General features: G+C 45.1%; 1 protein-coding gene across 1 annotated transcript in view; it reads left to right on the top strand.

The window, feature by feature from the left end:
* PRKDC (protein kinase, DNA-activated, catalytic subunit) overlaps positions 1 to 25,190 on the top strand; it is a 3,362,625-nt gene that overhangs the window by 2,535,621 nt on the left and 801,814 nt on the right. The gene's annotated exons all lie outside the window — the stretch shown is intronic.

Raw genomic sequence — 25,190 nt, 5'->3', positions numbered from 1 at the left:
AACTTTATTGGAAAGAGGCCAAAGGAATAAATGCACTGATCGGCTGCCAAGTTACTCAAAACAATGCAACTTTCAGCACAGATATCATTTTCAACCGGAAAGTGTTGTGATGCTGAATAACGTAACATTGTGATCCAGCAATGAAAGTACCCGAATGGAGCCTCTATAATGAGTGCAATGATCATATGACCCTTAAGATGTGACCCTTAAGATGTTAACTTGTCCCATGTCTGGTGTGAATGACTTCAGTTTCTTTTTTCAGTGCGCTTAGGACGATGCTCATGAGTGCCACTTATTTTCTTGATTTCTAACTGCGTCATGCCAAACCCTCCTGGAGTTGGGCCTCAAGCCTTGTCACCAATCCCCAAATGTCATATGTTCTTCCCTTTGGGAACCCCTTCTCATGAGCCCAGGGAGGTGAGGCCGCTACCAGATAGTTCCCCCTGCCCCCTGGGGGTGGTACTCAGCGGGTGGATCTCATGGGGTGGGAAACCCCCATAAGACTAGTGACAACCTGGGGAGAATATGGTATCCCCATAACCCACCTTAACCTGACACATCTTCCTACCTCCATCACACCAACACAATCCCTAGTGCTTCCATATGTTTTTGTAGATCTATCAGTACAGGAAATACTGGGACGAGGAAGAGTGTAGGCTCCACAAAGGAAGATTATCCTATCGGTACTGAGACGAAGGAGAACCCAATTGATGCACTAGAAGATTTCCAAGTTGGTACTGAGAAAAAGAAGAGGCACGGAGCCATGCAGATGGCCCTGCAGAACCAAAGCAAACATTCTAGCTGGGTATGGGGAGGTATGATGCAACCTGTCAATAAAAGAGAAGAAGGACAACCAATATCAGACCCGCCGTGGAGGAACCGGGAGATTCAAAGCTGGATGAATCAGAGTTTCCAGGAAAGCGCAGAACGGGATGCTTACCCGCAGGCAGAGGTGTTCCTGAAAGGTCCGCCGTTGATGGACTGGTGAAGGTGGAGGAGCAACGGGCAGCCAGCCGATCGAGGAAGCTGGTACACACGGTCAGATGGAGATGCGCAGCCCTGGAACAGGGGACCGCTACACAGCTACCATCGCCCCTGGAGAAGCCAAGAAAGACCCAAACGGGGAGGAAGAGAGGCCCACAAACTGGAGGATTCCTGTAACCACCCTAGAGAGCTCTTGTTGACCGGGACAGTTGTTGGGGCCCTTGAAGGGAAGATGATTAAGCAAAGATGGGTCGGGACCCGCAACCCATAATAAGCAGCCTACTAAACCATCTTCCTCATGGCGGTACCTGGCAGGTAAGTGAAACAGGTCTGCCAAAACCCAGAAAAGGAAACAAAGCCCTGGTCTCGGACCCGCACCCACGGGAGAGCAATACATTAAGCCATCTTCTCCATCGCAGTACTTAGCAGGCGAGTAAACCAGGTCTGCCTGATCAGCAGAATAGAAACTTACGGGTCTGGGACCCACACACACAGAACTATGTAAACCTTAGAGAAAAGCCAAGGGAAGGGAGTCATTTCCCCTGGTACAGTGTATTGCCAGAGTCAAATCTAAAGAAGGTCAGGGTAGGGGGGGGTCATACCCCTGACACTGGGAACTGTAATAAAATGAGAAAGGCCTGGAGAAGGGATTCATCCCCTTGGCAGCGTGAATTGTGAGAGCTAGTTGGACGATTGACCAGGGGAAGGGAGTCATTTCCCTTGGAGGGGTGAGAATCTTGAGAAAGACCAGGGGAAGGGATAATTCACCTATGAGTCTTGTAAAGCACAAGAATACATGAAAAGGACGACAGGGGAAGGGAACAACCCCCCCCCCCAAATTGTGAAACTTGCAGAAAGCCAATAAGGGTCCATGGCAATGTTCCCTCTAAGCTGTGCGCATGTGCGCTTACCCACCTTCCACCTTCTGGGTGCCGCTCAGAAGATTTTTAGCAGCGCACACAGGCAAATCTCACCAAGGCATAAAGATTTAATAAGAAACAAGCCACAGCAATTACCTGACATGTGTTTTCTCCTAAAATAACTAAGTAGTCATGATATTCTGGTGTAGCTCATTTACATTACCATACTATGCAAGCGTAACCTTAAAAACCTGAAAACAGAAAGCAGCCGCAAGAGGTAAAAACTAATAGGAAAAAGTGGCTCCATGAACAGGAAAATCTAACTAAGATATGCTTGCACACGTTAACCGACAACTGCTCCCTCACTACCCACAAATCCTATGCTTTATTTTACCACACACTTACTCTAACCTCTACCCCAAAACATATTTCGATATTACCAGACAACCTTGACTCTTCCTCTCTTGGCTCTGCGAAAGGTTACCAGACATCTACCTACATCCACTTATTTACGTTTGTTGTAACTTGAATAGCTTTCAAGTCCCGGAACTTCTGTTATTCATCATGCCTTATAAAAAGCATATATATATATATATATATATATATATATATATATATATATATATATATATATATATATATATATATATATATATATATACACACCATCCATTTTTAATCCTTAAAAACAGAAAAATGTGCCCAAAAAAAGGGAAAACAATGTACACATAGGAACCAACCCCAGGCTTCTGCCCAGAAAGCTTCACTGATAATATTTTGAATCGGTGATCAGCAGAGCAGTAGCATAGGAAGGAACTCTGTACAACAGCTTGAGAGCCTTCTCCTGTAACCAGGAGTCCCTCTGTAATTCATTGATATCAGTTAAACAAGATGCAGGGGGATGCTACAATCAGTAAACACAGAACATATGTTTAAATTGAAATGCTCTCAGCAGCTGAGCATGTAAAGAAACAGTAAGTGCAGTACCCTAGACTGTTACTAGAGTTTCCTTTCCTTCAGCAAACAAAAACATTTTCTACACTGTACTGTAATGTAATGCCAAAACAACTGTCTTGGGTTTTGAAAGTTACTGATTAGTTCATCACCTGCAAAGAGTGTTCGCCTGTGCCCTTTCACTCCTACCTTTCCCCAGCTTCTGTGCCAGCCTCCAATACTAGTTGACAGAGCACTGTAAAACATGAGAGATTGTAGCAGTGAAAAACTCACTGGGATATTTGCATACCCATAATACTTTGCAAGCAAAACATATTTAGTGTCTCACCATGATATTATGTGCATTTTAAGAAAATGTCATGGATTTGCAGGTACACAATAATTTTGCAGAGCATACAAGATCATTTGTAACTTATTCCACCCTTATATTGTTGGGTACACTTATACAACTGATAAGTGAAATCGTTTTTGGATAGCATTGAGTTACAATATAATTTGTTAAGGTCTATGCCCAATGCACCTCTGAACACTTAAAAAGGATGCAGATTGTGTGAAATACATTATACTGTCTGAATATCCATTGCCCTAATACTATATACGAGTAATAACTGGCATAGCCCATACCCATCATCCCTTGCATGCCAAGTAAGTGATATTGCAGTGTTGCTCTCCATGTATAGGGTATGTTAGCAATGCAAAAGTAGGAGACACTGAGCATGACATTGGTCTACTCAAAATTCTTAGAGAGCAAATTACTATTTGAGTTTTATAATGCATTAACATACAAAGGAACCACTTCAAAGCGCTTGTGTAACATATGTACTAAGAATAGGAAGCATGGGGTGAGGTTACGCATCCAAGTAGCCTGTTTACCTACAGCTAGAATCCCCCCCGCCTTGTTATTTGGTTTTGAGTAACTACAGGACAACATAATGTGGATAGTAAGTAGAAACTAGGGAATTTTGATCATCATATTCAGTGGTGCAGTTATTGTGATGCAATGATCATCCTTACACAAATTATGAGAGGCATGTTCTCATATGGCCTTGAATTGCTTCATTAAAGTGGCACATAAACTCCTATTGGAATGTTTACGGACACATTGCTTTTAGTTGCCTTTATTCCATCTGCAAATATTTATCTAGTCGGATTTCTGATAGCCACATCAGTTATGAAAAGCAATTTGTTTTTTTGTAATACACACAAGCGTTTTTCCAATGACATAAAGCACACACTTCTCTCTGCACAGGAGTACCTTTGCTTGATACTGTGGCACAGCTTGAGGTCTTGAACTGGTTGATGAGTTCTCCTTATAATAACATATAAAAAACATTTTTTTAACTTTTGTGTTTGGAAAAAAGTGTTGTAAGATGCACCTTTTATGCAGATTAGTAAAGAATTGCAGTGGTTCGGCTGGAGCAATTCCTTTCCAAACTCTCTTCGGAGAGGGTAGCTCACTAACTATGCATGCTCACAAAGTGGCTTACCTCATGAGTCAATTGCGCACATGGAAAATAAAGTGCGAACGAAAGGCAACTAGTTCCGCACTTGGAGAAAAATAATTAGAGAGAACATTGGTCAGTGGAAGAAAACCATTCCCCTTGGTGTTGTATACTGTGGAGCCAAGAAAATCAAGGGAAAGAAGCTTTACATCCCTTGGTGTCGTACATCGTGACGCAAAGCCGAGAAAAGCCTCGGGAAGGGAGCCATTTCCCTGTCACTGTGAAGTGTGCAGAAAAGATACCTGGAGAAGGGAGATATTCCCCCGGCAGCCAATGGAGAGGAAACTTTGGTCAATACGGAATGATGTTTGAGTTGGAACATTTGAGCTGCATTAAGAACTTTGCTACTTATTTGACATTTCAAGCTGGAACTTTGTGTTGAATCCTGAAAAGGAACTGGGACCTAGAGAAGGGAGCCATTCTCTCAAGCACAGTTCCCACCTGCCATCTGGAACTATAACGCAGTGTCGAGAAGAAGGGAGTCATTTTTCTGGACCAAAAAGATCCAGAAAAGGGATGGAAGTAGGCATTTTGACACACAGCAGTGGACTCTTTTTAGTTCTCGAGCATGGTGTCTTGCATGGATTCACATGCTCATGAATATTCCCTGTGGTCAAGCTGTGAATCCTTTGTTAAAAGAAGCTGTTTCGCTTTAGGCTGGTTATAGAGGATACTATCAGTTTTCAATCATTGTACTTTGGGTCGTACTGCCCCCAGCCAATGACACTCGTCCTCGTCCTCCTAAGCTCCACCCCTGGTGACTATCTTAAGATTTTTACTGAACGTTTTAGTGCTGGGAGTCTTCTCAATTCTCTCCTGTTGTTGCCATTTTTGGATGGTCTTCAATATTTTTCTTCAACCTTTTCCTTATCGACCGTCACGAGTTGAGTACCAGCAGCGGGGACATGTTGTCGGCGAAGATCGTGTTTCCAATGTTGGATATTTTCTCTTCCTGGGCCTACATCTTACCTCGACAACGTCCAATGTGGTCAAGAGAGGTCTCTTCAGGGACTGTGAGCCCTATGGCCCCAAGGACAAATCGTCAAAGGAGACGCCTGCGGCAGGCTTGTCTGCAGCTCCATAGTCGTCATCAGCAGCAAGGGCCCCGATGACAGCTTTGTCTACCGAGCCAGTTTCCTCATCGATGGCTTTGTTTATGGCCACAGAACCATCAACGACTACCTCATCGATGACCCTGTCGGCGATATCTGCTCCTTCATTGACGAATGGTTCGGCAGCGTCCGTCGTTTACACGTTCACAACAACAGCGCTGAGAGTGTCTTTGCCTCCACGCCCTCCGTCAGTGATCACAACCTTGTCGGTAGCGGCACAGGTTTTGCAGATCCCCATCATTGCCTCCTTCCTGAAAGACTCTGGTAGGGTGAGTGAGTTGCTGCCTCCGTCAGACTTCTTGCCCAGACCCATAATGGTATCTCCCCCAGCTGCTGTGGGGTCGCTGAGGAAATCTCCTCACATCTATAGTAGTTCGGAGGATTACCTGCCTGCGTATTTTTACTGAGACCATCAAGGGGGCCAAGGGCCCATGTCCCAGGAGAGATCTCAATGCCCGGAACCGTACTGTCTGTTTGCCCCTCCAAGGTGTCTCAGCCCAACTCCATTCTCGGATGCACCCCAACCAGCACCCAGGAATATGTCGCTGGACATCCTCACTACCCTGCACACCTTGGTGGTGGAAAATCAACAGAGGCTGCATGCTCCTCCTGCTCCTGGGCGAGCCCTCAGTTCACCCAGGCCTCCGTCCAGGAGTCCTTGCAGACTGTGTCCTCTCAGGCCAAAGCGTCTGCTAAGTCCTCCCAGGCCAAAGCTTCAGCCGACACCGCTCCATAGGGCCTTGACCCCAGTGGAGTAAGAGTCACCACATACAGACACTGATACCACGGCTACTCATACGGACAAGTATGAAGATTATGCCACTGCTGACGGGGAGCCTCTGGGTACTGACGAGCCTGCCAGGGCTTCGCCACTGGAGGAAATTGGTTCCTTCCATGCCATGATCTCAAAGGCATCCAAACTCTTCTGTGTGGTACCGGAGGAGAAGAAAAATGAGGGGATTCTTTTTCAGCAACGTGAGTCCTTGAGGAAGACAGTCATATTGATTCCATTGTTGGACAAAGTCTGGGAGTAAGGACTAGCCCTTATAAATATGCCAAGTACCACACCTTCCAAGAGAGACAGGCTGGAGTAGAAATACAGGGTCCTGGATACAGCAGCCCTCTCTGGACTATGTGATGTTAGCTGCCACCAGGAAGCGCGCTTGTCCAATCCTTTGTCCTCTTCCATGGTGCCCCCAGACTGGGAGGGCAAGAAATTAGATGCAGGTGGCAAATGCATAATTTACACCGCAGCTACCACTGTCAAGGCTGCCAATGCCCTTGTCATTCTGTTGCGTTAAAACAGGGAGCTTTGGTACATGCTCGGCCCGATACTGGATTTCCTTGCCGATGACAAGAAGGCAGATGCTCTGGCCCTATTCGGGGAGAGTGAGGTGGTGTTGGATCACACCATTACAGTCGTGCTGGACATAGTGGACTCTGGGTTTTGCCAGATGGAAAACGGTGTGGCCCTCTGGTGCCAGGGGTGGCTGAAGTCCACAAACTTTCGAGCGGACGTGCAATCCAAGGTCGTGTACGTGCCTTTTGGTGGAGACAACCTGTTTGGGAAGGCAGTGGATAAAACTCTTCACGCTATCAAGACCAGCACAGAGGCAGCACTGTCTCTGGGGACCCTGCAGGAGAGAAGGTTGTTTTTTCGTTCCCCACGCGGGAGTCTCCAGGTCCTCCAAGGGATACACTACCCCATATCAGCAGCCATCCTGCTGTACCACCCAGGAAGCCTACAGGAGCTGCTCCCAGGCCTACAGCAGCGGAGGCCGCGTCGTCCACTGGCCAGGACGCAGACGCCCAAGCAGGCCTGAACTGGCTAAGGATGCGAGCCACCACTTTCGCACCCCAGTGGGAGGCCTGCTATCGAACTATGGAGACACATCACTACGGAAAAATGGGTGTTGGACGTTCTTCACCAAGGGCACATCTTGGAATTTCAACACAGGTGCCCTTGCATTCCTCCTGTAGCGTGTCAAGAACTCTACATGGCTCAACTGCTGCAGGAGATTAAAGCCATGTTAAGAAAAGGGGCCATAGAGCCGGTAACTCAGTGACTCTGGGGCTCCGGAGTGTACTACAGATACTTTCTGTTATGGAATAAGACAGGAGGGTGGCAGCTGATCCTAGACTTAAGGCAGTCCCAAAAGTTCAGGATGGTCACTTTGCAACATGTGCTCAACCAGCTGGAGGAAGGGGATTTTCTGGCAACTCTGGCCCTGTAGGATACATACTTTCACATCCCAATTCATCTGAAACATCGGAAGTTCCTGCGTTCTGTGGTCCAGGGATGGCACTACCAGTTCAGGGCCCTGCCCTTTGGCCTGAAATCGGCCCCCAGGGTATTCACAAAATGCTTGTCCCCGATGGCTGCGCGCTTATGCTGCAGGGGCATACATGTCTACCCTTAAATGGATGACTGGCTCATTCGCTCTCACGCGATGGTGGCCCAGCACACAGCAGAGGCCATATGCCTTCTCACTTTGCTCGGATTCTCCATCAACTATCCAAAGTCCTGCAGGGTGCCATCGCAGAAGGCTCTGTTCACGGGCACCCGTCTCAACATGGTCGCATGTCTAGAAACCCCCTCTGAGGAGAGGGTGAAGGCCGGTCCTAGGGGCAGTTCAACGGCTGTCAGCAGTGTCCATTACAACAATCCGGTCCATCGAGTCTCTGTTGGGCATGATGTCTTCCAGCATCCATCTGGTCCCCTTTTGCAGGCTCCAGATGCAGACTCTCCAGGAATTTCTAGACTCCAGGTGGCAACAGGTCTCAGGCACTTGGATGGACAAGATTGCCCTCAATTGAGCATTCCTGCAAGCTCTACAGTGGTGGGCAGTGTATCCGCATCTCACTCAGGGAGTACCCTTTCGGATTCCTCCGTACTAGTCATCCCTGGTAGGTTGGGGAGCCTACACCAGGGCAGTCTCATGCCAGAGGCCTCTAGCTCCCAGAGGCGAAGGACTTGCACATAAACGTCCTGTAGCTCCGGGCGGTCTTCTGAGCCCTCAAGTCATTCCAGCCACAGTTAATGGGTGAGGTGGTGCAGATCTTCATGGACAACACCACCACCATGTTCTACATCCGGAAGCAAGGCGGGACGCGCTCCCCTGCTCTCTCTCTGGAAGCCGAGTGCCTTTGGCTTTGGGCCATTCTTCAGGACATGTTCCTAAACCCCTTTGACCTGGCAAGGACCAAGTCCTTTCATCGACACCTGTTTTTATGACAAGTAAACTCAATATCAACCTCTCTACCTCCCACACATTCTCAACTATATATAGTAGACCGAATTGACACTACTTTTTCCCTTTTATGCAACATACCTTTCAGTTGTTTGAGGTTTCGTTGAGTCCTCGGCCCCAGGGAACATGCCTCACATACCAAAACAGTACATTTATTTCAAACGGATAATATCATTTGGTGAAATGGGAAAGCTGGGATTTGAACCCAGGATTCTTGTGCCCAAGTTTGTAGTTTGACAGCACGCTGCATCTCCTTCCATCTCACTCCATGTTTTGTTATAGACCAACATAAATAAGCAGGGAAGCTAGTGAATTCACTGGTTGAGCCAGGCCATTGTTGAGCCAGGGAGTCTGGCTTCGCACTCAGATGCAAACATGAGCTGGCCTAGCAAAAGATCCAAATTTGGCTTCCTACCGACCAAACTCGCAACACATAACCAACACCTGCCACCGTGTCTACCCAACCCCCACAACATAATACCACCATTTAGCATCCTTCCTCTCCACCAGTACACTTTATATAAATGGTTACAATTATAAGAATTAATCGATCAACATTATAGTGAATAAACCCATAAGAGTTAAGTAAAATAAAGCCAAGGTGATTTGCTGAGGATCACCAAGTATGAAGTGTAGAAGGTGGGGATTTGATCCTGGTTCCACAGTTTTCAATTAAGAGAGCAGGAAAGACTACATCTTCTACTATTCCATCTTCATTATTAGAAGGAAAAAAACACATTCTGCAGAGTTGTTATTCAAGGGATAAACTTGTACACGTACAATGTTGAATAAATCTAGCTTTTAAAGGACTAATGTATCTGTATTAGGGAAGAAACCTATTAATCGTCTGTATCCTGAGGGTAATACATCAGAGAGTACACACAATTGTGCAGACTTGAATTATAATTCTAATGAAAACACACTATAATTATAATCCTAATATGTACTATATTGTGTATCTTAAACGCACTAAGTTAAATGATAAAGCAACCTGAAAAATATAAGGGAAGTCTTATTGAAATGTATGTTCAAAAAACAAGTATACGTCACTTCATCAGAAAAAAGAAATGTGTTGAGCCAGTCCCACAATAGGGTGCAATGGCATGCAGGTCAGGCAGAGATCTCAGCAAAAGTCAGTGAACCTGCTGACGTTTTCAGCTGTGTCCCTCTGTCTCATTTACCCAATTTCTATTAACTGTCACCGTTTGTTGTACTTCCCTTGCACCACATTCTGGTAGCCCCCATGTTCCCTAGAATTAACATTCAGACGTCTGTTTCCCTTTTGCTCCATTCTTTAAAACTTAACTCAATCAACCTCCCTTACCTTGCATATGCACCCTCTACTCATTGTTCAGTCACCAATTCCTTGCCAATCACCCCCTTTATTTGCCAATCACACCAACACCATTACTTTGGCTTCACCACATTCTGTTGTCCTGGCGCACATGTAGACAGGAGAACACCATGATTTGCCAGTCAGCGTCTGCCAGACATGACAAGAAGCAGTGGTTGGGGTCTTGCTGGTAATTGTGGCTATGGGGGCAGCACTTGGACAACATAGAGTGAAAGACGCCAGTTGGAATTTGCTTTTATTGTTCTCCCAAGTTGCACTTTCTTTGAAATTCAGCTGCACATTTCAGTTCATAGAAGCAGAGGAAACTGATAGGAAGTCAGCAGGAGCGACCGTGTGTGTGTGTGTGTGTGTGTGTGTGTGTGTGTGTGTGTGTGTGTGTGTGTGTGTGTGTGTGTGTGTGTGTGTGTGTGTGTGTGTGTGTGTGTGTGTGTGTGTGTGTGTGTGTGTGTGTGTGTGTGTGTGTGTGTGTGTGTGTGTGTGTGTGTGTGTGTGTGTGTGTGTGTGTGTGTGTGTGTGTGTGTGTGTGTGTGTGTGTGTGTGTGTGTGTGTGTGTGTGTGTGTGTGTGTGTGTGTGTGTGTGTGTGTGTGTGTGTGTGTGTGTGTGTGTGTGTGTGTGTGTTTTTTTTTCTGTGACTGGGCTGATGTGTTTCAGTGCATTTGTTGCTATGTAAATTATAGGTGGAAGGATAGATTTGTGTTCATGTGACTTTATGTCTGTGTATCTGAACCTGTTGTTGATTTGCATTTGTGTGTCTTTTGTTTGTCACATAAAATAAGAGTGTTCTGGACAACACAAGGAAAAGCAATCACAGAATTAGTGGGTCATTCAGAGTTGGGTGGTAACTGTAAATCAGAAGTATTTAGCAAAAGCCGCCTATTTTAGCTTCTACCCAATTCAAGGTTTGATCAAATGCCATTTGCGGTATTCCATGTGAATTGCCGCAGTAGTATTTTAGGCAGACTTTATACAGAAAATCCTCCTAGCTGGCAGTAAAAAAAAAAATTAAAAACGGCACCACATTTTTTAAACATTCTTTTGCTATACAGACGGGAAAGAACATGTGCTTCCCTACAAATAGAGTGAAAAAAGGGGCATGTCTAGGGGGTGAAAAAGTTGGCATCTCTGATTGCCCCCATCACTACCTTACTCATGTAATGCATAAAAGGATCAGAACTGTGTGCAGTAGTGGTTAGGAGCCACTACTGCTGGTAATCCATTTCTCCCTTCACATGGATGGTGAAAATGGCTGACATGTTAAAAAAAAAGACCTTTACGTTACCACTGTCTGAGGTGATATTTCTGAAATAGCTCTGCAGTTACTCAAGAAATACCACCTCTGCTAGTGGTAAACTATGAGTAGGTGGATTTTCAGAAATAACATCAGTGGTAGTGGCAAAATTCCTCAGCAGAGTTTTCTTTAAAATTCCACCCCAATAGTTTTTTGTGATGGAGTTTTAGTACATTATATTCTAATACAAAATAAACTATTGATAACGTGTAGAAATGAAGCTTATGTTCTATTGTCTAGCCATTTCATAATTTAAAAACATTTGCAGTCTACTAGCAATCTCCTGAATGTTACATTCTTGTGTATTTCTGTGCCCAAAAGTAAGTACCATAACCAAGATTTTAGACCATATAGTAAGATCCATGGGTGCTAATCAAGGTGCTTTTCAACTCATTGTAATGAGCTAACTTGTGATCAAGAAATTCACTGCAACATAGGATAATCATTCTTACATAATCAAAAGTTTTAATAAGATATGAACACATTTTATTGGCAAGTGAGAGTCTTGCTGATCTCCTGTGGATTGTAACAGACCAATGTCATTGGTGCCAACATTACCATCCAAGGTCACAGAATCCCTCATTTAAATGCGTACATTGCAACTGGGAGGTATACACATGCCTCTGCAGCCTAGACTCTTCTCCCTCTCTCCATTCCTCCCTCCCCCGCGCACTGTGGATGCCCATCTAACTACATTGCGGAAATCAGGACGTGTTCCTCGCCCCATCTACACAGAAGTAAAGTAATCCTTGCAGAACTTGTTTCCTTTGAGGCAGGGATGATTCTGTTGGATTTTGTTTTTTTCAATTTCTTTTAACATTTCGCAGCTCTGGCCCAGGACAGACCGCCCAGCCAGCCTGAGGGCAATTGCCGCCTTGCCCCCCTTTCTAGTCCGCCACTGCTTGCATACAACATCCTCATTGGAGTACCGGGAGCACATCTGTTTTCTGGAGTTGAGGATGTTCAGGCTGGCCCTGATCACCTTCCTCCCCCCTGTATTAGGCAACACTGTGTTGGTCCTGATGGGCAACATGGTAGCCATGCACCACCTCAACAAATGGGGTGGTATATGCTCCATACATCTATGTAATGTAGCAATTCAGTTGTGATTCTGTGTTCTGGAGTACAGCGTGTCTCTGACAGTAGCTCTTCTGGTTGGCAAGGAGAACGTGCTAACGGGGATGCCTTGAGTAGACAGTCTTTGACCTTCCACAAGTGGGTGCTTGGTCAAGAAGTTCTGGAGCAGATTCTATCCCACTGGGCAACTCCTCAAGTGGATCTCTTCACTTCCAGTCTGATCAGGAAGTGCAAGTGGTTCTTCTCCTGGAAATTCCCTCGTGACCCTTCATGCCTGCCTGCTGAAAGGTTGAGGTATACAGAGTGGGATTTGTCGGAGGATATCTTGGGCATAATCATCTCTCTTTGGAGACGCGCCAGCACATATATTTAGGCCTGTAGGTGGCATACGTTTACAGCTTGATTGAACAGGAATCTGGGTCCTTTTACTTGTTCCATAGTATCCGTAATACTTTAGAAGGGAAACTCTTTGCAGTAATTTTCCTGGTAAGGATTCTGTTATGGAGAATTCTCTTATAAGGCTAATTTCCCAAACCTAGTGAGTCCCCCAGCAGTTTTGCTGGATTTTTGGGGTTTGTTGTTTTCTCCTGCTTAGAGTGTGACTCTTTTCCTCCCACTCTTGGGCATGATTTGAGGTATGTGTTTGACTTTTTGTGTGCTTATGGGCTATGGGGTCTTTTACTCCATAGGGTATCATCTGTTTTTATGTATGTGTTACACAGCACCCTCAGTGCAGTAACACATGGGTGTCATAGTGGCCCCCAAACATAGACTCCATACCCTGGGACTGACTACTGTCTCCCAGGGCATGTAAAGTCACCATTGACTTTGCTAGCCCAAAATTGTGAACAGAACCAGTACAAACCATCATATTGTGGAAGTACTGGAAGGGGTTAATTCGATTGCCCCTGGGTCTGTTTACAAGGGGGCACTGTCCAGTCCCCCCTTGTCGAGTTTCTGGCTGGTGGCAGTGGTTACCACGCAGAATATTCCACCGGAATATTTCCTACGGGATTTTCCCATTGATTTTAAATGCACCACTTTTGGTGCACTGTTAGAGATACCGCCGGTTTATTCATTTAATATTAAATCAACGGTTGAGTCTTTTCGCCAGAACTCTTTTCTAAAATGGCGTTCGTGTCGGTCTCTATAACTCCAACCAAGGTCGGGCCCTTTGTTTCACTTTTTGGCGGGCTTCTCCACAGAAGCCCTCCAAATGGTGCCACTCTGTCTGGGTTCCACAGGATGTGTGGGGAGGGGAATTGGCACCCTGGACTGCGTTGCCTTAGCAACCCAAGTCGCACTCTATTCTGATTGGCCCAGTGGTGAGCCGCCCGGCTCACCACTTAGCATGTTTGAGTGACAGCCAGGCTGTTGAATGGGGGTTTTTCTGCATAAAAGCAGGGCTTTTGGGACTGGAACTTCAGAAGTCGCCACAGGACCTAAGAATCCGAAGAGGGAAGAAGCTGAGCATCTCCAACGATGACACCACCGGTGGAGCCCTGCTGCAACGAACTCACAACTTTCCCAACGACAAGAGAAGATCTTCTGCTGGATGAGTCTTCTTCCTTTGAGCTGGTGGGATCAACCAGGTCGCCACGTTGGCCCTCCAAAAACGTCTCTTGGTCGAATCGCCCGTGCCAAACACCCCGGCGGCCGGATAGCCAAGCTTCACCACTTTGACCGCAAATAAAAAGAACGCACCTCTTAACCGACAAACTCTGCGGCTGGTTTCCTCCCTGTGCAGTGCATCGACTCCAAGTTTCCTCCTCAGCGAGATCCTCTCTTCCCCTGGTCGAAACAACGAACTGCAACCACTGCCAGGAACAATTGCCACCGCTGGAGCTTCCTCTCTCTTTAATGTACTGTGTTCTGCCTGGCCTCCCTTTCCACGGATTGCTAAAGGTGACCCTTAAATCCTTGCCTTTCCAACTGGGTTGGCCCCAGACCTTCTAACTTTACTTCTTGAATCACCCCAACCTCTTTTGAACATTCTGAAAAAAGACTTTTAGTGCATTTTAAACTGTGTGATCTTGGGCACATTTTGCTTTGCTCCATGTAAAGTGGGCCTGGCCTATGAACTTTGGCTCTACAGTGTATACTGCCTTTACTCCCTTGCTTTGAACTTCTAAAAGTGTTGGGAACTGTTTTATTTCTATGCCTACCTTTTCCTCTCCCTTTAACTATTGGAGTGCCATCTAGGTTAGGCGCTCACATCTGTTTTAACAAATAGTGGTGGTTTAACTCTGACTTGTCTAATAGTTATCAAGGGAGGTGTTTATACTTTACCCAACTGTGTTTTAACTTGCTGAGTGCTAGTGTATTGCCTAAAGTGTGTTTTAAATAAATAATTATATACTTTTGATACAGAGCTCTGGTCAGTGTTTGTTTGCTCTACTGTGTTTTTAGCCCTATTGTCTATACTCTCTATACTGCCCTACTCTTCTTGAGAGAGGTCTGACTGCTCAGCCACAGCTACCAGGTAAATCTGGGTGGTGCAGACTGCTACCAATTGGGTTTACTGTTTACTCCTGTAGTCTTAATCTTCTTGCAGTGGTCCCCAAGGGAACTGCACAGGATTCTGCCTAACAGATTCTCTTCCCCCAGATTCCTTATTGCCCTCTCAACCTACACCTTTTCTGAAAGCAAAAAAAGTGTGTGTGTGTGTATATATACATATATTTTATTTTTTATTTGACTTAATTGAATCAACAATTTTTACAAAATACACAGATGCGTCCTGAGCAAGAGGAAAGTTATCCTGCAAGTGGAAGAAGAAAGAGAAAAGGAAAAAAGGAGGAAAAGAGAGGGGAGCAGGAAGTCCAGTAATCCACTGCTCTCCCAAACTCTTTAAATGTGGACCATAAGTTCCTTCAAAAACTAGTGTGACTTTGTAAACACATAATCTGATGTAAAACAAAACAAGACGCAAGCATCCTCCGTTCTTCTGCAGCAAGGATTTAATTGTTGACTAGTTTGCATTCTTTGTCCCCATATTTTCTTGCTGACTAGTCGGTTTATTTTCCCTCTTTAATCAGTTTGTTGGTTCTTTTTGTCAATGGCGCTCACTGCCGTCCTCCATGGTACTCACTACGAAGAGAATAGCTTGTGTCATGGAAACAGCAGCGATGACCCAGGCTGTCTTGAGACCCGACATCAGAGCTTTCCAGCATGCCCCCTTATCTATAGTCCTGAAATCCTCAATTAATGGCTTTAGGTATTTTTCTCGTATTTGTTTTTCGTCTCATCGCAGTAAATTAATAAGTGCTTGATTGTTTCTAGGTGGTCCTGCAGGGAACAGAGGCGACAAATGCCTTGCTTTGATTTGGCTCTAATTGCGTTTATCTCATTGGTGTTTATTAAATTCAAACACACCCTCAGGAACGTATCCCTATATATCTTATTGTGGAACTTCCTGAGGTAACCTCTGATGGAGTTTTGTTTCGTGTTGCTGCAGGGTGTGTCTTTCGTAAATTTGTAGGCTGCTGCTTTGTCTAGAGTTGTTATCCAGTCCATCTCTAGTAACTTTTTCTTCACTCTGATGGGATTCAGAATCAAGTCATGTTCAGAGCATCCTACCTCATCCATCTTTTTCTTTCTACCTTCTGCCCACTCTGTTAGCATTTAATTTGACTTGGACAGGAGCTCCTCATATTGAATTTTGAAAATGAGGAGTTTCTGAAAGTAACTTTTTACGAAATAAAGCCATACTGTTCCATTCCACAATTGTGGCCATTGATGATGTACCCAGCGCTTGTCGTATTAGTGGCATGGCCGTAGTGTTAGGAAGATTAAATATTTTCTGCCAAAATATACCTTCCATTTTCTGCCAAACATTACAGGAATATTTGGTATAGCCTCAGCTCCCGGGGATTACTTTTCCTCTGTAGAAATTAATTACTGCAACCAAGGAAAATCGTCCATATTTCCTATCCATTATTCTAGCTTGGGTGGACAATGTTTTTTGCTTTTCCCATAAGCGCTGCCTGGGCAGGTGTCTCTGGCCAACTGTTGTTTATAGTAATTCCCAAGTATTTAAATGTTTCCACTTGTTCTATGGGGTTGTGGCCCAAAAAGCATTTTAAAGGAACTTTTTCTTTTTTTCTTTTTGTGAAGGGTCATTATTTTCGTCTTCTCCTTATTTATTTCCAGATGATTTTGGGTTACGTATCTCTGTAAGCTGGTCAATTGGCGTTGTAGGCCTATTTCTGTCTAGCCGATCAAAATGAGGTTGTCCGCATAGAGCAATCTTGTAACTTTCGTTTTAGCCTATTGCCGCAGGGAAAGATCTTATGGTTGGTTCGAACTCAGGGAAGTCCAAAAAATAAATTTGTATATGGCTGGAGCCAAAGGACAACCCTGTTTTACCCTTCTTGAAGTTGGAATTGCCGAAGTGCGGGCTCCTCCACGGTTCAAGCGTACTCTTATAGATGTATCTGAGTGTATCGACTTTAAAGGTTACAAGATGGTCGCTGGACTGTTTTTATCCTTCAACTTGCATCACAAGAGCTCTCTATCGACCCGGTCGAATGCTTGGACCAGGTCTATGAAAGCAATGAATATCTTTTTTCCAGACTGGTGACTTTAAGCTTTTGGTATGCTAATCAGCATGATGTTTGCTCTAGTTCCAATGTGTTTGACGAATCCTGTTTGGAATTGATCGAGCCAATTGAAGTTTTTTTCGTCCAGGCATTGAATTTTGAGAGGAGGAAAGAGCAGAAAAAATGTCCTATCACGTCAAGTAATGCAATTGGCCGATAGTTGGCTGGGTCACCCTTATTGCCTTTTTTGAAGATCAGAACTATCGTTGCCGATTTCCATGAGAGTGGAGTTTGACGTTGCTCAGATGCTTTCTTAAAAACGGCATGGATGAAATTTGCCCATCTAGATAAGTTGTCCTTTAACATTTGGTTAGTCAGGTCGTCTGGGCATGGGGCCCCAGAGGAATTCAGTTTCAGTATCTTGGATAGGATGTCTTACGTCTTATACTCACAATTCCAGTATTCTTTTGTTGTTGATGGTTGCAAAGTATTGGACTTTGTCAGACCCATGAAAAGAGTAAGGAAGTGGGTCTGCCAGGATGTTTTGTCGACATAATTTTGTTGCAAGTCATGAGATGTCAACTGTGAAGGCTTTATTAGACTCCAGAAATCTTTTGACTTCCTACTGCTTAATGTTCTAAGCATTTGTTCTGCGTCACTTTGTAACATTATTCCTCTTCGTTGAATCACCCATGTTTTGTAATGTTGAGAGGCAATTTTTGCCTTCAGTTTAAGGACTTCACAGTTTGATGATGCTGCAGCTCTTTTGATTTTTCTCATTTATCTCCGTTTCTCAACCAACATTTGATCATAGCATAGGCGTGATGACTTGTATGGTCTAAGTTGCTGCTGCCCGTATGCTTTACAGTAAATAATCCAGTAGGGGTCTGTATTCCACACGCTCTCTCTCACAACCATGTGTCCTCACAGCCTACTGCGAGGTGTAGTCAGCAGTTAAAATTTCGATAGCCTTGCTCTTGAGTCTCAGATGGTTTCCGTTATTATTTACTTCGACTTCAGTGGTCATTATTTGAGCCGATGATTTTAAGTCTAATCTCCACGCTGCGGTAAGTAAATTATGATCACTGTTAGTTTTAATTACTTCGAAGGTGTTATTGAGTTGTAACAAATCCCTGGAAACGTAGATGTAGTCCAAGTTTGCCTTCTGACCTCCTCTCTCCCAGGTTTTAGTTTGGGGGATCTTCTCATTATTCCGTTGTCTCAATGGAAGCATATCTCGAGCTTTCATTAGGTCTGACCATAGAGCTCCTCTTCTGTCCTGTGAGGCTCTGGTTTTTGAGTTTTTAAGGCTTTCTAATTGTTTTCGACAATTTGCGTTTAGGTCCCCACAGATCACTATATGTGAGAATTTATAGGTTATGAGGGCTTCATCAATTATGCTAGAGATGGTGTCAATAAAATTGGCGTTGGAAGACGTTTGAGGATTCCAATAACAGTTTATTATCACCGTTATTGTGTTAGTTTCACCAGCCATAGTTTTGAGTTGATTTGTCCAGGTTATCAGTAAGGCCAAAAATTGAAAGTTCGCGAATAATACCCTTGAGATGGTCAAAACGGCCTTTGAGACCCCTCGTTGCAGGAGCCACCCTTTGATCAAAACCATCTACTGAGGATTTCGTCAATAGCCATGTCTCCTGGAGACATATAATATCATACATACCCAGGTTGACGTCGCTGGGGCTTGTAAGGTGACCAAAACCTCTGGTGTTTCAGGATGCCATAATTACATCATGTGGGTTGGTTCCCATGTCCTCCCCTTGAAAACATTTTTTGTCAGGCCCATTTTGTTTTACGTATGGCTATGCGTTGTGTTGTTTCACTAAAGCCTGTGGAATCCATGACCCGTTTTCTAAATAATCCTTCTCGGTAGGTGACAGACTTGCTTTGTCTTTGTTCATTTTTAGGTCTTCACCTTTTTTTGTGTTAAAGGTGATCATTAACAGTTCCACCGGGCCTCTAGGTCTTCTACCCATGTTTAATGGGTCTTTATATTGGGTTGCTAATTCCTCCCTAGGTAACCTTACTTTAGGCTCAGTTGATCGAGCTGCAACCTCTGGTTTTTCATGTTTTGAATTGGGTTACAGGGTTTAACTTTTTCCAGGTGCGCCATGTCCTGGTCTCGCTCTCGGTGTTCCACATCAGTTAAATCGAAGCCTAGCACGCATATATATATATATTATTCCTTTGCACTAGAGCAAGGCATAGTTAAGGTTAAGATGAAGTTATTATGACATTTCAGAAAATTACCTTTCTCGATAACTTTCAAACGCTTGTATGAACAAATCTGAAAATATTCCTGAGTAATATTTGGAGGCAACCACTTGTGCATGCAATATTTGAGATTTCTACATCAATGGCTTCACAATGAACAATTTTTTTTACCATGATCGTGTTTTCTACAGCTTTTAACATTTTTTCTCGTAAAGAAAAAAAGAAATTCGCTCCAAATATCTCAAAATTTGCCACGTCGATTTTCCTAATGTTTTGCAAGTGCCTAGATTTAAACTGGAATTGGTGCACTAAAAAAAATAGAAAATAATTGACTCTGCCAATTTTGAGATATTAACGATTGAAAATGTATGTGCAATGACAAACAAGTTTTTCACCCAAAAGAATACGAAATATGTTAAAAATACACACCAACCAGATGCCCCGATACCACAGCACTCATCCGCAAGCATCCATATCCACACCCAGCAAACACACTCGCCCTCACTGCGTACACATTACAAACTTACTCAAGTAAGTAAATATATAATTTCAGCAACGATATGCAGCCAACATTATGATGACCGCACACAACACATGCGCTCACCTCCCACTGCATACACATTACATACATAGACTGACGCAAGGAAATACATAATTCAAGCAAAAATATGCAGCCAACATTATGACTACTGTGACGAATCGCAGGAATCTGTCACTTTTCCCCAAGGGGGAGCCTTTCCCTGTGCGGTTAGTGTGACGACTCCTTGGATGTCACCTCTCCCCGAGGGGAGCCCCTTCCAATGAGGCCAAGGAGGTGAGGTCACTGCCCGACCCCCTGGGGGTGGTATTCAGCAGGAGGATCTCATGGGGAGGCCCCCCCCTCTCCCCCCTCTGGGAACAGGGACGACTATGCAAGGAGAAAGCAGTCTACACCACTCCAACCTCCCTCACCCAACCCACCTTTTCCTCGTTACCCCATGTACATATCATGTAGCCAAAATCATAAGTACCGGGACAAGGCAGAATCTAGTCAACCCAAGTGAGAAGTATAGTATAAATACTGGGGCGAGGAAGAGTCGTCTACCAAACAGAGGACTATAGGACAGTTACTGAGACAAGGAGCCAATGCAGAAGCCAGAAGGACACTCCTGGAACCACTAGTGAACATTCTTGTGGTTCCTGAATTCCTATTGCTCAAGTCACATTTAAAATAGATGGAAATCAGCAGAGAGAGTTCAGCCCTCCCTGGAGGAGCCGCAAACAAGTTGGCGGAGAGAAGCCAGGCAGAGTGGGACGCAAGACGAGAAGGCAAAGCGTCTCCCGAGGGTTGGAAGCGGTAAGACCCTTCTCCATACTGGAAAGCAGCTGACTTACCTGACTAAGGAAGAAGGACCGAGTGGTCTGCGTCGGTAGAGCAGCCCGGAGGGAACCTGCAGCTGTGGATCCGCTGTAGCTGGAACGAAGTCGGCAGAAGGCATGCCAGGGCCAAAGGCGGGTCTCAGGACCGACCAGAGCCCACAGCAATGCTCCCTGAAGGTAGGGGTCAACACAGGCTGGTCAGTGGGGTCAGAAGAGAGGCTAATGGTCCAGATAAGAAGGATGGAGATACCCTCTGAAGAAGGGCTGAACAAATAGCATGAGAGGCCCACAAAGACACACCCCTACCCATGGGTGCCATAGGGTTATCCCATGGATATTGTTGACCAAGAAATAAAGATGTGCTGCACTGCCAGAGGGCCGAAGTGGACTCCTTTGCAGATAACATACAGAATAACACATACAGGAAGTTAGTGGGACAAGGACGTGGAGGCCCTGTCCCTACAAAGCATTTGCAGCATCACAGTTGCAAAGCAGACTCTTTCACTTTGGATTGTATGCTGCATTTCAGAGTTCTGTCCTTAGCATGGAAAGAGGTAATTGAGAGATGTATGGTCCATTCAATCCCAAAGCTAGTGGCTACTTCTGCATGGAGGGGGTGCTAGTCCTGGACATTTGGCAGGCTGCAACTTGGGCTACTTTGTATGCCTTTAACAAGCACTACTGTTTTGATTACCTTTCTGGTCAGGATGCTCGATGTGGCAGAGCAGATATGCAAAATGCTCTGGAGGAACAAGCTTTTCTTAAGACTCATCTTCCCAGCCTCATTTATGAAAATGAAAACTACTGCTAAGGGCGTCTAGCCAAGATTAGGAATCAGTGAGAGGATGTGATCCAGTAGAAGAACAAATTACTTATTTGGTAGTGGTCCTCCTGATGGATTCTCCTCCCATAAATTCCTCATCACCCTCCATTCTTGCCCTACAATTCAAGAGCTTGCTGTTTCCCTTTAAAGTTCTGTCACAGGGAATAGCACAAGGAAAAAGGGAACACTGAGGCCACAGGGTGCAGTGCAAGGTGTATATGGTCTGCCCGACATAATATCCAGAGTCGAGTGGCAGATACGCTGAGGGTCTAAACGGATGCAGCCCCACTGTACATCCTGTTGGGTTAAAGGTTTCCCATAATCAGCCTACACTGCTGAATATATCCTAGATGAGGAATCTGTGGGAGGACAATCCATCAGAAATAACTTTACCTGAGGTAAGTATTGTGTAGTATGGGTCTAAAACCTGGCCCTTTCCCAATTTTTCCAAATTCTAATTTTCTGACGGTTTAAAACCTTTGGGGTGAAATAAGCCATTTTTACCTATTTCTGCAACACATTGTTTTCCATGATTACACCATGATTCATTTTTTGTCAGGTAACCTTTCATCTGCCCCTGTGCTGGTGAAACACTGGGTTTATCATGATGCCGAGCTTTGTCATAGCACATTAAGGCCTGTGCTCTCACTCATATTTTTTGGCTAGGGTAAGTAGATCCATCAAAGCACGGAGGATGGGAGAAAGGAATCCTTACATGGAGATTTAAAATGCTTTACCTGTCATTTTTAATCCATTTCTTTAGGTGGATTGTAGGTTATTTTTTGATAACTGCCATCAGAAGCCTTGGACTATAGATTGTTGTTTTTAGCACTTTCGATAAAAAAAAAATTCTCTGGGGTGGTATAACCCCACGTTCCTTGGCTTGCCAATCCTGGCAGCCCTACTGTAAATATCATTTTAGGTTTTACTGTGCCACACATTTAGGTGGCTATGCATTGCTGGTTGGCTTAAATTGTTTTAACATCTGCAAGTGAGTAGGAGATAAAAAGTATGCAAAGACTATATTGCTGCCTGCTAATATTGAAAACAGGTAATTGTTGGACTACTATTTTTGTTGTTCATATATTATCTCTACAAAAGAATAAACATATACACCTCAACAAAAAGACTCTGAACATTCTTAATGTGTTACAGTTTTAGTTTTAAAGACGGCTATGTTGCAAGAGTAAATGCTTTTCAATGGATTGCTTTTCTCCCGTCCACATCTTGATAGATATCCATCATCTGCTGTGTAGAAACCTTTCGACAGGTGGCGCAGTGGACCTCAACTCGGCCGTCGATCTGTCTTGTCTGTCTCTCGATCGTCGGCCCCAGAAGTGACGTCAGGTGTTGTATATATAGCATGTCACTACGCCCATGTTTTAGTTCCCTTTTCCGTGCGCTGCATCGGGAACACAACTAGAGTTTACTTAATGTTTTTTTGTACGTTTTCCTTTGAAAATCTCGACGCTGTGTTTCAGGCTTCAAGCAATGTTGCGAATGCAAGGCCAAAATGTCTATGACCGTCCCCCACAACGTCTGTCTCTGGTGTCTAGGTGTTAGTCACGACATGGAGGCATGCGAGAAGATGCAGCCGAAATCCTTGTGCGACGACTGGGAAACTCGCCTTGGGCCGAGCGTGCACCAAGTCTCCGGCATGGTCGCTTATCCGGTCTTCAGAGGCCGAGACTGAGGAGCCCACCCCCGACGAGGGGAAGGAACGACATTGCAAGAAGACCAAGAAACGGTCCAATTGCAGGAGCCATTCCTTGTCGTCTCACCACCACTGATGCGAGTCTAGCTCGTCGTCGGAATGTAGTAAGCCCTCGGCGGGGCCGACCACTCAGGAAGAGTGGGAACGTTTTAAAACTTCTATGCTCAAAATGTTTAAAAGGCAAGCTACTGTAGATGCGGCTCTGGCCCCTGACCAGCAAGCTTTGGCTGCAAAAGTGAAGCTCGGTGCTCCTGACCCCAAGCCAGCCACTCTGTCAATGTCAAACGCCTTTGGACGTCACACCTACCAGGCATAAGTTGCCAGAGGGCCGTAAACCTGACCCACACCTCGCCCATCGGTTATCCCAGTGTCCCTCGGCGCTGAAAGAAGCTTCAGCGTCGAAAGCTTTGGCTTCGAAACCTATTCTCAAGCCCTCTGTGGCGATGTTTCATTTTTGCTGCTGTCAAGAATGGGGTTTTTCGACTCAATGCAATCCATATTTGGCGTTGATGACCCAGTCGACGCCCGTCTACATGGGAGCCAGCAGTGTCGATTTTTTCTTCGACGATCAGGCCAATTTATTGACCCCAGCTCAGGGTCTGGATACTTCTCAAGACCTAGAGTTACAGCAAAACCAGGCCTATACTAGGGGTGTACCGAATAGTAGATTTAAGTATTATGCCGAATACCGAATAGGTGGACAAGTATTCGTCCTGAGCCGAATAGTTGCATTTTTAATAAAAACAGTTATGTAGACAAGAAGACTTTTTAAAATTAAAAACCCACTTTAAAATATGTATATCCATTCTTTACTGCATTTCTTTTCTTTGTTGTCTACAGAAGATGTTTGTATAAACTCTGAAAGGAATATATTATCAGGAAATAAACTGTTCAATAACAGCACAGTTTGTATTTTTGTGCATTAATAGGTATTACTTGTTTGGTAGGGCCCAGGTAACAAAGACTAGCACAAACCTATAGTATGCATGTGTGCAATCACTGTGAGGGGATACTGGGGTGTGTGTGTACTTTTACTTTCAAATGTTCCTTTTGTGCCTGCCCATCTTTTGAGCCTCCTGGCTCTAGCAAGGCACTGAAACACAAAAGGAGTTGTCACAACTCCAATTACCTAAAACAATTTCATATTAGAATAGGCTCTACTAATAACAAAGAAACAACTTAGTCATTCCCAAGTCTTTCCAAATCAATCCAGGCTCCATAGTAAAAGGTGAAGCCCACTTAGTGAAAAGCTGCATGTTTGACTACTCTTGTTCTAGCCATCGCTGGGGAGGGGGAACTGTTAGGGAGAATTCTCTGTTAAGGCTAATACTCCTACGTCCCGTCCCCTTTCCTCCATATTTATAGGACATCTCTCCGTCCTGTGGGACGGGACCGGAGCACTTTGTAAAAAGCAAACACATTTTTTTCAAAAATGTGTCCCTCCTCTCTTTCCTGCGCGGGGCCCGGCACGCGGCCGCAACCCCGCCCACCTTTGCTCCGCCCCGCGCATCGCCCATCAGTCTCCGCACGATCGAGGCCGGACGCACTTGCATCCTCAGAAGATTTTCTTCCCATTTTTCCCTCTCTGGCTCTCGCTAGCGTTCATTTACTAGTCTGTCTATGTCTTTTAAACTAGATTTTCCAGACTGTTCATCGTGTCACTGTCGCTTCGCGAGGGCGGATCCCCATCCTCTTTGTTTAGAGTGTTTGGGTCCGGAACACCATTGGGACTCCTGTTTTTACTGTGACTCCCTTTCGGTCCGGGCACTTCAACGTCGGTTGGAGTGGTGGGAGGAGGAGTTCGGACGGACTCCTCCTTTGCATTTTCAGGCGTTCATCGACGAGAAGAAAAATCGCCTGGTAAGTTCTTTACTTTTCAGAGCACCCGGCAGGGGGATTCCTTTCCGGGTTCCTCTCGAGCCGGGAGGGGCATTGCTCGCTCTGTTACCGGGGATCGCCCTGAGGTGCCTGTCGGGCCTAATAATTCTACCGGAGTTTTCTCCGAGGGTCTCCGTAAGGGGCCTGTGTCCACCGGAGTACGCTCCGAGGCCCCTCCTGTGGGGGCTGTTTGAAGACCCAGTTCTACTGAGTCGTGGGGTACCGGAGCTTGCTCTGAGGCCGCTCTTTCGGCCTCCCTC

The sequence above is a fragment of the Ambystoma mexicanum genome, chromosome 5q (genome assembly GCF_040938575.1).
Source record: "Ambystoma mexicanum isolate Mex_15411 chromosome 5q, UKY_AmexF1_1, whole genome shotgun sequence".
Lineage (NCBI taxonomy): Eukaryota > Metazoa > Chordata > Amphibia > Caudata > Ambystomatidae > Ambystoma > Ambystoma mexicanum.
This window is presented reverse-complemented; position numbering and strand designations above follow the sequence as displayed.